The sequence below is a fragment of the Chiloscyllium plagiosum genome, chromosome 4 (assembly GCF_004010195.1).
Source record: "Chiloscyllium plagiosum isolate BGI_BamShark_2017 chromosome 4, ASM401019v2, whole genome shotgun sequence".
In the NCBI taxonomy this organism is placed as follows: domain Eukaryota; kingdom Metazoa; phylum Chordata; class Chondrichthyes; order Orectolobiformes; family Hemiscylliidae; genus Chiloscyllium; species Chiloscyllium plagiosum.
This window is the reverse complement of record NC_057713.1, coordinates 34,560,660-34,575,427: the sequence shown is the minus strand read 5'-3', so window position 1 is coordinate 34,575,427 and position 14,768 is coordinate 34,560,660. Positions and strand designations below refer to the sequence as shown.

Genomic DNA, 14,768 nt, shown 5'->3' with positions numbered 1-14,768 from the left:
CGTGGGTTTCCTCCGGATCAAACTAATGTTTCATACTCAATGGAAAAAAAAATGACCCTGTTCCAGTTCCTCTGTTCCTTGCCACACAAGTTTCTAAGAATCTTTTGGCTGTTTACGCAATGAAATAAGATGTAATTTCAAGGTTCAGTCTTAAGCTGGAAAAGAACTGTTCTATTGAAATGCTGGTGCATTTTCCCAAACTTGATTCAGTATATGATGTCTATGGTATATACAAGGTGAATGATGAGCTTGTATGAGCAGCCTACTCTGATCATTCTGACCACCCCTCTCACATCTACAGAGTGCAAAAGAATGCCCACCTTAGCATTTCAGGGGTTTAAAATGAACAACAAGGTTTCAGAAATGTTGTGGAACCACAAATAAGCCCCAACACACAATACATAAGTATGAATTTGGGAAGTGGGAAGTATTCCTTACCAGTCTAGCTGGAGCAAAATCAGCTAAAGTTTCAGCAGTTCAGAAATGACTACAACCAGTTTCTCATGGATAGGAAGTAAATGCTATCCTTGCTAACATGGATCACAGTCCACAATAATAATTATTGCAATGCATTAATTTAGAAACACATGAAAATAAATGCTAGCAGCAACATTCTGCAAACAGTAATGACAAATTTTGAAGCAACATTTGCCCTTTTTGAGGGAGGAACATTGGCTGAGACATAAAAACTCTGTTCTTTTTTTGATTTTAAGGGATTTTTAAGATCTATCAAATGCCTCACCCAGTACCTCTGAAAATGTTTAAAGCTCATCGCTATAACACTGAAATTCCAGCCTGATTCTGTTTTGCGATTTGAGATGACAATATTTAGATTCTGGAGGAAAGTCTTCCACCAACTGAGCCCCTTCCTACTTGCTTCTGATTTGACAATTATGACCTGGTTTTCTGTCTACTTAAAGGGCACAATTGCCAGAGCAGGATTTTTTTATTTAGCTGTGCTTTTATGTGCCAGAAGGATTAGAAGGTCTTGTTAACCATTAGCCGAAGGATGGTAAGTTGCACACAGCTGTTTTTGTAGTGATTTCATGTGTCGGCAATGGGGTTCTTCTGTCCATGAATTGAGTTTCACCATCACACCAGATGAAAAATCAAACTGCCAAGTGCTTTCTAGGAAGGCTTTCTTAAAAGCTAACTCCATTTTTAATCAGGGGGTGCATGGCCACTCCTGGATTTTGATATCACCGTGGGACTCTGCAGCACGCAGCTGACTTTAATAAAACCCAAGAGTTGCCAAGCTATTTGCCTTTGTAGTACTGAACCTAATACAGCTTTTAAGTTTGTTTTTTGATGTAAATGTCAAGCTTGTAAAGAGACTAATCTAAAGTAGAAATGCATTCAGTTAGGCAGGGGGTGAAAAAGCAGAGGGAATGCTTCCAGCTCCCAGTTTGGGAGCAAACTGCTTTGAAGGAATTCATACCAATGTTGTTCTTTTATTACAGCCCCAGCCTTCAGACACTCAGTTTCCACTCTGTTCCTGTGCATTAAGTAGACCACCTGTCTAAATTTCAATGCTAGAATTCTTCTGGCTCAATTTCATTCCTTCCTCCCCTTTGTAACCAGGCCATCTACACAGACAATAACTTAGAGACCAGATATAATGGTACAGGACACACGGGAGTAGTGAATTTGTGCAAAGAGACGAGGTCCTCCCATTCAATTTGTCATGAAGCTGAAGAGCTGTGGAAACACTAGGACTACAACAGGAAAATTCCTCTTCTAAACTGGTTTGCTTTGTACCCATCATATCCCATTTTTTTAAAGGCCTCCCCCAACTAGCCGATTGTGTGCCCATCTCCATGTTAGCACATCACGAAGCTCTGATTGTTGCTGCAGCTTAACAGATGAAAACCTGATTCCAAGGTGGATCCAATCTTCCAAGCCTCAATATTGTATAGCCACAGTGGAAGACATGAGGTTCAAATAATGTAGAAGATTACTTCACACAGCCTAAAGCATGCCTTGCACCAACTCACCTCCCTTGTAAATATCACCTAAGGGCTACAATACTGTGGTGATGAACAGCATCCTCTGGCTCCCTAGGGTCAACAGATTAGTAATAACAAGCAGCACAGCAATTTCCTGCCATTGTTTAATCCACACATTCAATGAATACTGCTCCTCAACCCACCAGTTTGGGCACAATCCAATTTCTAGATTTCTGACCCACCTCTCCTACTCAAGACAGACTGGAGTTTCTTGAAAGATGCACCATATGGATTACTACCAACTTGCTAGACAGTTAATGGCATGTGAATTGTAAACTGATGCATACAGATTAATTAGCAAACTATTCCATGCAACTACCTGGAAGTAATCTAGATGGCTGGTGATCAGTGTTTCACTAAACAATCCCGGTGTTCCAATTTACGTATGTCATAGCACACCCCAATGTGTAAATGGTGTGAATATATTTAAAATAAGAATGTCACTACTCAACAATGGGTTTCTCTATTTGGAGATGGGATTTTACATTCACCTGTTCTCCCCATTCCAGTTTCCCTCTAATAGAAGTTAAATAGTCTCTGGTCATGTTGAAATCAATTAGTCTTTTGTCATCTTGACAGGCCTGGTTAAACATGATTGTTATTGCTAGCTTTTTATTCTGCTGCCGAGACACAATGGTGATTTTATAAAATTAGCTTATTGTTTGAAAACTCTACTTCTCCGTCACACTCTTTAGGGAGAAAAAACTGTCTCCATACTCTGTCTGATTTACATGTAACTCCAGACCCAAAGCAATGTGGTTTGTTCATGACTGCTTTCTGAAATGAACTTGCAAGCCTCTCAGATTACCAAAATCATTGCTAAACTAATTTAATTGTACAGATACCTGACATCAAACTGTGCTGCAGGCACAGTCTCACCAGATCTGTAAATCCTGAAACCACCTGGGCTCTTCAGCCAAAAATTTGATCAGCTGTTCAGTAGACTGTTTTACTTAATCCGACTCAGAGCCATGGATTTCTCAAATGTTCCCAACTCCTCCTCCATTAGCTGTAGAAACCTCCTGTTAGGAGGTATACAGCCAGGAGGGAGTTGCCCTGGGAGTTCTCGACATTACTGTCTGCCCCATGAAGTCTCATGACATTGGAACAAACGTGGGCAAGGAGACCCCTCAGTAATTGCCGTCCACCACCCTCCCTCAATGAAAGAGTGCAAGTCGAACACCCTTTGGATAAAATACCATGAACAGCAAGGGGGAAGAATGTGTGCTGTGAGTGAGGGACTTCAGTTTTCAGCATCACCATTACTGAACTAGTTGACTTGCCCCTGAAAGACACAACAGATTGGGTGAGAGAACCAATATGAAAAAAAGTTAAGATGATAAACTAGAAAATTGTCCATCCTTGTCTTGTCCTGGAAAAAAAAGTGTAAATGTAATACAGTCAATTACTACCAATTAGTCTATTCAGTTGGTTGCTTGAGTCATCATTTATCATCTGGATCCAAACATAAAGAAAAGAACTGGATTCCAGTCTAGCCTTTGAATGTAACATCACGGGCCACTGGTAAATTGAAGTCAGTGAGAACTGGGGTAAACTCTCCATTGACTGAAGGAAACTGGTTGTGGTTGCTGACACAATGGGCTGAATAGTTGCCTTATATGCCATAACATTTCTGTGATTGTTGGAGGTTAGTCATCTTTCTCCCAGAATATCTGTAGGAAAACCAGAGGGTAGTATCATAGGCCAGCTGTTTTATTAATGACCTTGCCTCCAACATATGATCTGAATTGGACATGATTGACTGTGTGCATTGTTCATTTGCAACTCCCCTGATAATGAAATAGTCTTACCTGCATGAAAACCTGGAAATCTTTCAGACTTAGGCTTGTACTTGACAAGTATCAACAGACGTTCCCAGCACATCTGAATCGTTTGCCATCAATATCCTTGTCACCACTATGGATCAAACATTTAACTGAATCAATCACATCACTGATGCTACAAGAGTGTCAAGCTAGGAATTCTGCAGCATGTGTCACTTCCTGACTCCTCAGAACTTTTTCACCTACAAAGCACAGGTCAGGACTGAAATATTATCCACTTGAAAAGCTCAACTGTGTCCAGGACAAAACTACCTATTTGGCACCCCATCTAACCCCTGAATAATTTACACCCTCCATCACAGATGCTGTGGTGCGAACCAGCTACAAGATGAATTGTAACCATTTGCCAAGGCTGTCTTCAACAGCACCTTTCAAACACATCTCTATGCCTAGAAGGACAAGGGCAGCAGCTGCATTGGCACAGTTCCCCAATATTTCTCTCTCCATGTGCTATTTTGGAAATATTTCACTGTTCCTTTTGCTGCTGTGTCAAAATCATGGAACTCCATCCATAATAGCACTGAATGTGCTTTCATCACATGACCTGCAGTAGTTCAGGAAGTCTGTTCACCATCACCTTTCTCAAATTCAGTTCAGATTAGACAATAAATTCCAGCCTTTCCAGAGGTACTCACATCCCATGTGAGTTTTTCAAAAAGGAGCGTGCTACATGGTGTAACAATCTTGTCCTTATTACACAAAACATCATTGGATCTCCTGGGCATTACACATGATCCATATGTGGAGGTGCATTGGAGAGCAGGTAGCTTGTGGGTGAGAGCAACACAAGATCAATGGGCTGAATGGCCTGTTCTCTTTACCGGGACATTCTTTGATCTCTGATACTATTTTTTAAAAATTGGCGATCGTTCTAAAGCTGCTTTTTGGCAGCTTTTCAAGAAGACTGGTTCTGATCTGTAGTCTTGTTATTCCAGAAATTTGTCCTGTGATGTTTATATTTTTTAAATCTTTTTTTCTTAAATTCCTTTACATTTTAAAGAGCACATCTGATTCTAATAAAACTTGAGACATGTAATTGTTTTCTTTTTATTATGTGCTGATAAATGGTAATGTATTCCAGAAATCTTCCTATGGACTACAGGAAGGGAGATGGAGAGGGTGGGGCAGATAATGCCATTTGGAAAGGGAGGCAGCCCGTTTGAGTCTGCATCATTTTATTTAGTTGTGCCAGCGCTCACTTTTTTAACCTAAGTATTTCAGTTGATCACATTTTGACATCTGAGTTTGAAGAATGAGTTTAATCTCAATCCAGGACTTTAATCTACAATCTAAGCGTCAACTTCAGCGGAGTAATGGAGTGCTATACTGTCAGAGGTGCCATCCTCATGCTTTCCATCTGCTTGATTGAGGGATGGGAGGTTTCCCCACTCCGTGCTACAATTCACACTTTTTTTTTGTTTGCTCAAGGTGCTTGGATAGATGTCAAAAACTGCAAACCAAGCAGGAAATCTGTTTGATATATTGGTCAAAGCAAATGAGTTGTTTTCCTGTTTCGTAGCTACTTGGTACTCTGTAAACATTGTTCGGCTGCCTTCACCTATTTAGGCTGACTCTCTTCAGAGCTGCAGCTGTTTCGCTGCTATAGTTGCCGAAGTACAGGTACAACTAGCTCAGGAAACTCTTGGTCTCGTCACTGCATACTGGGTTTTTGAAGTGTGATAATGTGATTATATAAATCCAAATTCTTTATCCTAGAGTCATTTTTAACCAGCTTGGTTTTAACTATCAGATTATGAATAGACAAGTTTAGGAGGGAAGAGATGGAAATGTGTTGCTGGAAAAGCGCAGCAGGTCAGGCAGCATCTAGGGAACAGGAGAATCGACGTTTCGGGCATTAGCCCTTCTTCAGGAATGAAGAAGGGCTAATGCCCGAAACGTCGATTCTCCTGTTCCCTAGATGCTGCCTGACCTGCTGCGCTTTTCCAGCAACACATTTCCATCTCTGATCTCCAGCATCTGCAGACCTCACTTTCTCCTCAAAGTTTAGGAGGGAACTAGATGGATGTGCATTCGACACAGCAGGCATAGACTTTGAATGTGTTTGGGCATAAAAATCACATTACAGATTGTCCACTTCTTACTTCCATGGTGAAAGGTTTTGTAACATTTGGTAGCTTCTTTTAACTGGTGTGTGATCCACTAATCTGGAATCAGCAAAGGCTGTTGACTTCACCTGAGCCTTGGTCCAATGGATCATAAAGCTACAAGATCAAGGAGCAAAACTAGGCTATTTGACCCGTTAGCTCTGCTCTGCCATTCACTTATGGCTAATATATTTCTCAAACCCATTCTCCTACTTTCTCCCCATAAACCTTGATCCCCTTACCAATCAGAACTTTGTCTTAAATACACTCAATGACTTGGCCTGTACAGTCCCCTATGGCAATACATTCCACAGATTCACCACCATCTGGCTGAAGAAATCCCTCCTTGCCTGAGTCCAAAGCATCATCCTTCACTGAGGTTCTGCCCTTGGTTCCTACTTGTCGAGACATCTTCTCCACATTCACTGCCCAGGTCTCTCATTATCATGTACATTTCAATCTAATTTCCCGCCCCTCCACCTTCTAACCTCCAAGAACAGACCTTGACTCCTGCACAACAACTTGTATGTCAAGCTCGTCATCCCGGAGATCATTCTTGTAAACCTTCTCTGGACCCCCTTCAAAGCCAAAACATTCTTTCTTAGATGCTCACAATATTCCAAATGTGTTCCAAAAGCCCTTTATATAGTTTCAGCAGTACACCTCTGCTCTTATATTCTAGCTGTCTTAAAATAAATGCCAACATGCATTTATCTTAACTGCTAACTGAACCTGCACATTGACCTTGAATTCTCAACTAGAATTCCCAAGTCTGTTTGCACTTCAGATTTCCAAAGCCATTGCCTGTTTTTAAAAATAGTCTATGCCTTTATTCTTTCTTTCTACCAAAATGCTAACCTCACTGCCCCACATTGTATTCCATCTGCCACTTTACCCATTTGCCTAATCTTTCCAAGTCCTTCTGCATCCTCTCTCCCCCACGCGCCCCCCCCCCCCCCCCTCCCCAACATTATTTATTCTTCCAATTATCTTTGGATCGCCTGCAAACATTTTAAGAAATCCCTTCCTTCATCCACATTGTTAATTCATAATGTGAATAGTTGTGGTCACAACACCTGACCTCTGCAGAAATCCACCAGTCACCATTTGTCATTTGAAAAATACCCCTTTATCCCTCTCTTTGCCTTCTGCCAGTCAGCCACTCCTCTACCTATGCCAGTACTTGTCCCTAACACCGAAGGGTTTTCTTATTCAGAAGCCTCATGTGTGGCACCATGTCAAAGTCCTTTTGGAAATCCAAATAGATTTCACACACTGGCTCTCTTTTGTCTAACTTACGTATTACGTCCTCAAAGAATTCTAACCGATTTATGAGACATGACCACCCCTTGACGAAGCCATGCTGATTCTGCCCTATTTTCCAAATACTCCACAATCCCAGCCTTAATAGAGACCAAATCACCAACGGCCAAAGTCAGGGTAACCAGCCTAGAGTTTTCTGTCCTCTGTGTCTCTCCTTTCTTAAAGAAGGGTGTTACATTAGCCATTTTCCAGACCTCCGAGCTTCTCTCTGACTCCAGTGATTCCTGAAGGATGATCACAATGCCTCTACAATCTTCTCAGATATCTCTTTCAGAACTCTGGGCTATAATCCATCTAGTCTGGCTGATTTATTCAGTTTCAGAACTTTTGGCGTCCCCAGCACCTCCTTTAGTGATGGCCAATGAACTCACCTCTGCCCCCAACTCTCCTGAGGTTCTGGTCTGCTACAGGCATTTTTCACCATGAAGACTAGTGCAAAGGACCAAATTCAGTTCCTCTGCTGTTTCTTTGATCCTCATTAATACTTCTCCAGCCTCATTTTCCAGCAGTCCAATGTTCTCTTTTGCTTTTTAGATATCTAAAAACACTCTCTCTTGCAATCATCTTGCTTATTACTAACTGGCTGACTCTTCTTTTTCATCGGTTTTCCTTCACACCCCCCCACCCCCATGTAGTTATCCTCTGATTTTTAAATGCTTCCCAATCTTGACCACATTGTATCCTTTTCCTTTCACTTTTATGTTGCTCCTGACTTCCCTTGTCAGCTACGGTTATCTCATCCTCCCCTTTTTAGTATGTTTTCTCTTCCATGGTATTAATTTCTTATGCACCTCCTAAATCACCTTCAAAACTCCTACCATTGCTGCTCCATCTTCCCTGCTAGGTTCCCCTTCCAATCAACTCTGGCCAGCTCTTCTCTCATGTCTTTGTAGTTACCTTTTACTCAATTGTAATATTACATCCGATTCCAGCTTCTCCCTTCAAACTGCAGTGTAAATTGCATCATATCATGGTCAATTCCATCTATGGGTTCTTTCACCCTAAGTTGTCGAGTCTGCCTCATTACACATCACCAAATTCAGAATTGCCTGTTCCCTAATGTGCTCTACCCCAAAATGCTTCAAAAATCTTGTAGACATTTCATAAGTTCCCCTCCTTGATCTGCTACCAACCTGATTTTCCTTGTCCACGTACATATGGATGTTCCCTATGATTATTGTAATAGTGCCTTTTTTATGCCTTTTCTATCTTTTGATTATCTTCTGTTCCACAGCTTGAGCACTGCAAGGAGACTTGTCCACAATGCCCACCAGGGTCTTTTTTTTTCATAGAATTCCCTCCCACACAACCTGGTGATCCTCACATTATAAGAAATGATGAGAGAATTTCCCTAGTATCACTCAAAATCAAAATTATTGAACAGTATTATGAATCCAATGTTTGAGCAGTTCTGGAAATGAAGTAGTTTTTGACCTTTTTGTATGAGGTAGCAATTGTTTCTTTCAATCTTTAATGCTCCTTTTGCTTCATTTCCAAAGAAGAGTATGTTGAATTTGGAACATGTAACTCTTTCTTCACCGATGCTACCAGACCAGCTGAATTTCACCAGCACTTTCTGTTTTTTATTTCTGAGGACCGGAATCCACAATATTTTGCCCTTTGTTTGTTGCATGATCCTTCATTTGTCTGAGATTTCAGTGGGTTTGAACCTTAGGAACTCGATCTGAAAGGATAGTGGACTAAGATTTTAGTTCTGAACCAGTGTGGAAACATTTGAGTGAACATCAGAAATTCAGCTATATATTTCAAATTCTTAATGTTCTCATTCTATAAAGCTCAGCAAAAAGAGCTTTCTATCTCTAATTCAAGGATCTTAATTAAGCCCAATTTAATATAAATTACATAGAAACTCAAACTCTAGTTAATACAGGTTCCCAATATATTATCTTCAGACTTGGCCTCTGAAAGTGAGTCTGGGGAGGTGATTACAGTTGTGTTTGGGCAAGTTGGGAATTGAGATCTGTTTTTGATACAGAATGGGAGATTTGCATCCTACAGCTAGGGAGTATATGATGTTAATACAAATCTTAACTGTCCAAGGGTTTCAAATCCTTTTCAGTGGCATGACCATTGGACAAATATTGTCCTCTGCCTCTCTTTGTTTTCAAAAAGTTTGCCATGCCTTACTCCATCAAAAGAAATAACTCCCCATATAAATGTCTTTGAGTCCTCCAAATGTCCTAAGTACGCTATTGCCAGTCAAAATGTTCAAAATATAGTCATTGTTGTTCGGAACAAAGGAAAAGGAGTCGGTTCAGTGGCATGCCCATTGGACAAATATTGTCCTCTGCCCCTCTTTGTTTTCAAAAAGTTTGCTATGCCTTACTCCATCAAAAGAAATAACTCCCCATATAAATGTCTTTGAGTCCTCCAAATGTCCTAAGTACGCTATTGCCAGTCAAAATGTTCAAAATATAGTCATTGTTGTTCAGAACAAAGGAAAAGGAGTCGGCCCTTTAGCTTGTAAAGTCTACCACACCATTCCGTACAATCAAGTCTGACCGATCACATTAATGTCTGTTACCAACCCCATTCTTTAACCCTGGAAACCACTGGTAATCAGAAATTTATCAGTCTCTACCCTTAAACGTACAGATTGAGATTTCACAGTCCTCTGAGCTAGAGAATTCTGAAGGCTCACAGCCCTCCTGAGTATTCGAAATCAGTAGCCATTTGCACACGAGTGAGATAAATGATTTGTTTATATGGTGTTGGTTGAGGGAGAAATGTTGGATAGGGCACCAGATGGTGATCCTACAAATCAGACTCTGTTCTGATTGGGCTCTTGACTGGAGAAACAGGACTACAGTGGTTTTGTAGAATCTGAACTACTTCAGTCCTTCAACTGAGAGGCCGTCCGATGTGTATATCGGAACTCATTTATGGCCTTCATGACCTTGGATGCTGGAGGCCAAAGGTATGAAAGGAGATGCCACAATTTAGCCTGTGGTGCTTACATATTTCTCCGGGTGATATGTTCTGGGGAAAGGTTGGCGAATGAAACAATTTACCATTTTTATTCATTAAGAATCTGCTGATTGGCTGTTGGAATTGCAATGCTTTTAGATCTGATTATTAACAATCAGATTTTCCTGTTTCGCCTTTTTTTAAAAAAGATTCTGCACCCCTCGCCTTCCCATCAGTGACGAGTTTACATTCAGCAACTCGGTGTGGGGTAATTCATGGATTTATGTTCTGGGAATTTTGGACCTAAGCCCATGCCCCACCTCCCTGTATGTCAGCCAAGTCCATTTTCTTCCTTCCTCTCCTAAGGCACTGGCTCATGCTGATACCATTAGCTCATTCAGTAGCCTTTCTGCATGGGGGATCACACAAACACTGAGGGTTAACAGGCTATTTGCTCATAGAAGGCATCACAGCCAGTGCAGCCCTTACTTTATTATGTGTCCACACCTACTGGCTGATGCTCTGGATAGTAATCAAAAAGAGCAAGCCAGGCCGGGTTTGTTTTTGCATTCTCTAGTCTGGGATACTGGAGCCATTTACGGGAGCCTCCCTGTGCTGTTCAGCATAGGCTTGGAATCGATCCCCTCATCTTCCTGTTCCAACACTCTGTCATGGTTTTCTATCTCCAAACAATCCTAATCCTTCCCATTATGAATTTTACTCAGGTTGCCTCCTCATTCATGGTAGCCTCAATTTTACATCTTGTAAACCTGTGCTCAGATTCCACCCACAGTCTCCCCTCTTATCATCCCACTGATGTCCTCTATCCCGAAAACTCCTCAAAAGCTCTGCATTCTTCCATTTTTGGCCTTCTATGCAGTGCCAGTTTGCTTTATTCCAAGCTTGGCAGCTGTGTCTTCAGCCAGCTAGGCTGTAAGTTCTGGAATTCGCAACCCAGATGCTTCCTTGCTTCACCTCTTTTTAAGATTCTCTTTTTAAAAAATTGATCTCCTTGGTCAAGCTTTCTTTCATTTAGGAGAGAGGCGATGGCCCAGTACCACTATCACTGGACTGTTAATCCAGAGACCCAGATAACATTCTGGGCCCCAGGTTTGAATCTAGCTAAAGTAGATGCTAGAATTTAAATTCCACCAAGTTCTGGAATTAAGAGTGCTGATGATCATGAGACCATTGAGTGTTAGAAAAACATGTTTAGTTCACTCATGTCCTTTAGGGAACAAAACTGCATCCCCTACCTAGGCTGGATTGTGTGATTCCAGACACACAGCAATGTGGTTGACTCTTAATGCCCTCTAAGAAAATAGGGATGGCCATGAATGCTGGCCTAGGTGGTGACCCTCTTATCCTGAGAATAAATAAATAAAAACTCTTCTGGATTCATTATATTTCTGAAACTATCCAAAGGAGTATTATAGCATTAAAGGCTCCATATTTATTTATTTATATATAAAAGGTCCACCATCATTTTACTGGCGGGAGATTTCCCTTCATATATAGGTATAATGTCCTCACTTACGCAACTAGGACATTGATGCATGTGGCTCTGAAATGCAGAAAGATGTTTTTTTTTCTTGAAATAGTACTAATTTTAATAAAACATTCATTAGTTCTCATGAGGTCCCCATAGCTACTAATCAAATAAAATTATTATCAGTCTCTGTTTTGAATTCCTGCTCCTCTTCAAATGGTGAACAGGAAATTCACATTAATACAGAGTGAAACTACTGCATTGGGCAGTTAGCACTATTGCATGCCTTTGTTGAGGATCTATAGGTAGAGTCTTTGAATGGTATAGATTAGGATGAGAAACTTTGGAAAATTAGGTGAGATGTCCATGGAGGCCCTCAACATTATAAACTGAAAAGTCTAATTTTCCTAACCAAATTGCGCAACTTGATGTGTTTCTTATAAGTGGCCAGCAAGAAGCCTCATTAACTAAATCTTACCTCATTAAAAGTGGGCCCTTATTCTCTCACTCACTGCATAGAAACTAGATTTGAGAACTCCCAGCATGAGTCCAAGCAGGGACCTAGTGATTCTAGTTTGCCATTTGCTCACCCACAGGTCAATCTTGAACACCCAGCACCAATGTCTTCGGAATGTTACACTAACAGTATCTGCACACACCTCATGCCTGCTGACGTTGACATCCAAAATGTATCAGCCTCTCAGTATCATCATGGCACTGGTCTGATCCACTTACAGATTGATTCTGCACTTCAGTGATACACTTTAAAGCACGGTGGCACAGTCTCATTGAATTACTATTGTAAGGATATTATGCATGTAAGGATATTATGCATGTCAAGATGGGCATCTAACTCCTGAATTGGAGCAGGATATATCTCAGGACTCACCAATCTGGAGTTAAGAGTCCAATGATGATCATGACCATTGTTGGTTGTTGGAAAATCCCACTTGATTCACTAATGTCCTTTAGGGAAGGAAATGGCTATCCTTACTTGGTCTGGTCTACATGTGAGTGCAGATGCACAATAAAGCGGCTGACTCTTAACTGCCCACTGGGCAACTAAGGATGGGTAATAAATGCTGGCCTGGACAGCAACGCCTTCATTCCATGAATGAATTTAAAAAAAGCTCTTTTTGCCACTCACTGAACTCCTAGGCAAAACAAGGCAAGAATACTATTTGCACTTTGGGTGCTCAGCTGGACAATAAAGGATCACAGCACTTCTGTCTTGTCTTTCTCTTTAGCATAGACATAAAATACAGCAGTTTGTCATATTTTTATACAAGAGGTTGGAAATGTTGCTGTATAGTACCATGCTACATCAATATTACACCTGCACTGTGTGCTTGCCTCATCTTCACCAAAGATATTGCATATGCTGTAGGTAAGCAGCCACATCTCAGTCTGAAGGAGCAGTCCTCAGTCAAGGCCAGGGTGATACCTTTCAGTTCCTGGCACAGTAAGTGAAGGGCAGCCTCCAATATCAATCGAGGCACTTGGGCATGTTCAGTTGGTTAATCGGGGCAGTTGTGGTCAGGGGATCAGTACCTTTACAGTCCGGCATTGGGCCACAGTCAGTCCTGCACATCCAATGCAATCAGTCCTGGAAGTCACAGGAGCACAGGTACAAGGATTGTTTAGGGGTTTGGTCACTTGTCGTCTGGGCTGAGTCACTCAAAAGGCTGGGCCATGGTCAGTTTTCGAGTCCATCCACTCCAGATCATGTTACAGTTATCAGGGCCCACTGCTGCAGGAGAAAGGCTGGAAACTTAGTTGTGGGGATTAGAGTCCAAATGCTGGGGTTCAGAAAGGATTATGGTAATTAAGATAGAAGACGAGGGGCCAACAGAATATGGGAGCGGAAAAGGTGAAGCAGTGTGAGAGTGTGGAGCATTCATTGAGTGATCTGGCATGTTTATTTGATAGGCCTGGGCCAGGAGGAGTAAACTGGATGGATGAAGACTTGGAGAGGTAGGTTGGGTGGAGATGTGGGGTGGTGCAAAACCTATAGGATTGACAAGGGCTAACAGGAAGGGGATGCTTACAATTGAGACTTCAGAAATATTAAAAATATAAGCTTCAGATTCACTGAAGGAGCAACCATTGCTTCCTCCCATTGTGGTATAAATAATAAGTGATACAACCACATCCAGAGTGAACGAGGTAAAATGGATCATTCTCTGAAAGAAGGGGCTTCAAGTCAAGCAATGTGAGACCCTTCAATGGCAATGGGATTACACAGGCACCCAAATTTCTGAAACTGTAAGCTGTGTGCAATCCAATTTCTTTCCCCAAACACTCCGCCCCATATCAGACAAGGTAATGTGGGCTCAGTTGTTAGCACTGTTGCCTCACAGTGCCAGGGACCCAGGTTCAATACCAGCCTTGGGTAACTGTCTGTGTGGAGTTTTCACATTCTTCCTGTATCTGCATGTGTTCCCTCCGGGTGCTCTGGTTTCCTCCCACAATCCAAAGATGTTCAGGTCAAGTGAATTGGCCGTGGTAAATTGCCCATAGTGTTCAGGGATGTGCAGGTTAGGTGCATTAGGCAGGGGTAAATGTAGAGTAACATGGTATGGGAATGGGTCTGGGTGGGTTACTCTTTGGATGGTTGGTGTGGACTTTTTTGGCAAAATGGCCTATTTCAACACTGTAGGGCTTCTATAATGGATGAATCCTGTTTAATGCCTGTGAAGCAATAGCAAAGTTCAATGCTTAGAAAGGTGAAGTCTGGTTGGCAAAGTGGCAATCACCTGTCCTTTACTCTTAGCCTGCATATGATGCAGAGGCTGCTCACTTCACACCTTGGACTGTTAATCAGTGTGGGCCATGTACCTTCAATATTGCAGTTATGGCTAGATGGAAACTTGTACATACAGCTAATGGTGAAACATGACTACGTATTTACAAATGTGAGGTCTTATTTACATTTTCCCGTACTGGATGAGAAGATGAATACCTGGCTCCCTACGCTCAGTTTGACCCTTTCCGGTCTATTATGGGTCATTTTCTCCAGGAATGAGACAAAAGGAAGAATTGAGTGTGATGAACATGGCTGTTACAACTGTTA

At 41.6% G+C, this 14,768-nt stretch overlaps 1 protein-coding gene across 7 annotated transcripts in view; it reads left to right on the top strand.

Moving 5' to 3' along the window:
- Positions 1 to 14,768, top strand: part of wnt9a (wingless-type MMTV integration site family, member 9A) — an 83,924-nt gene that overhangs the window by 39,333 nt on the left and 29,823 nt on the right. The gene's annotated exons all lie outside the window — the stretch shown is intronic.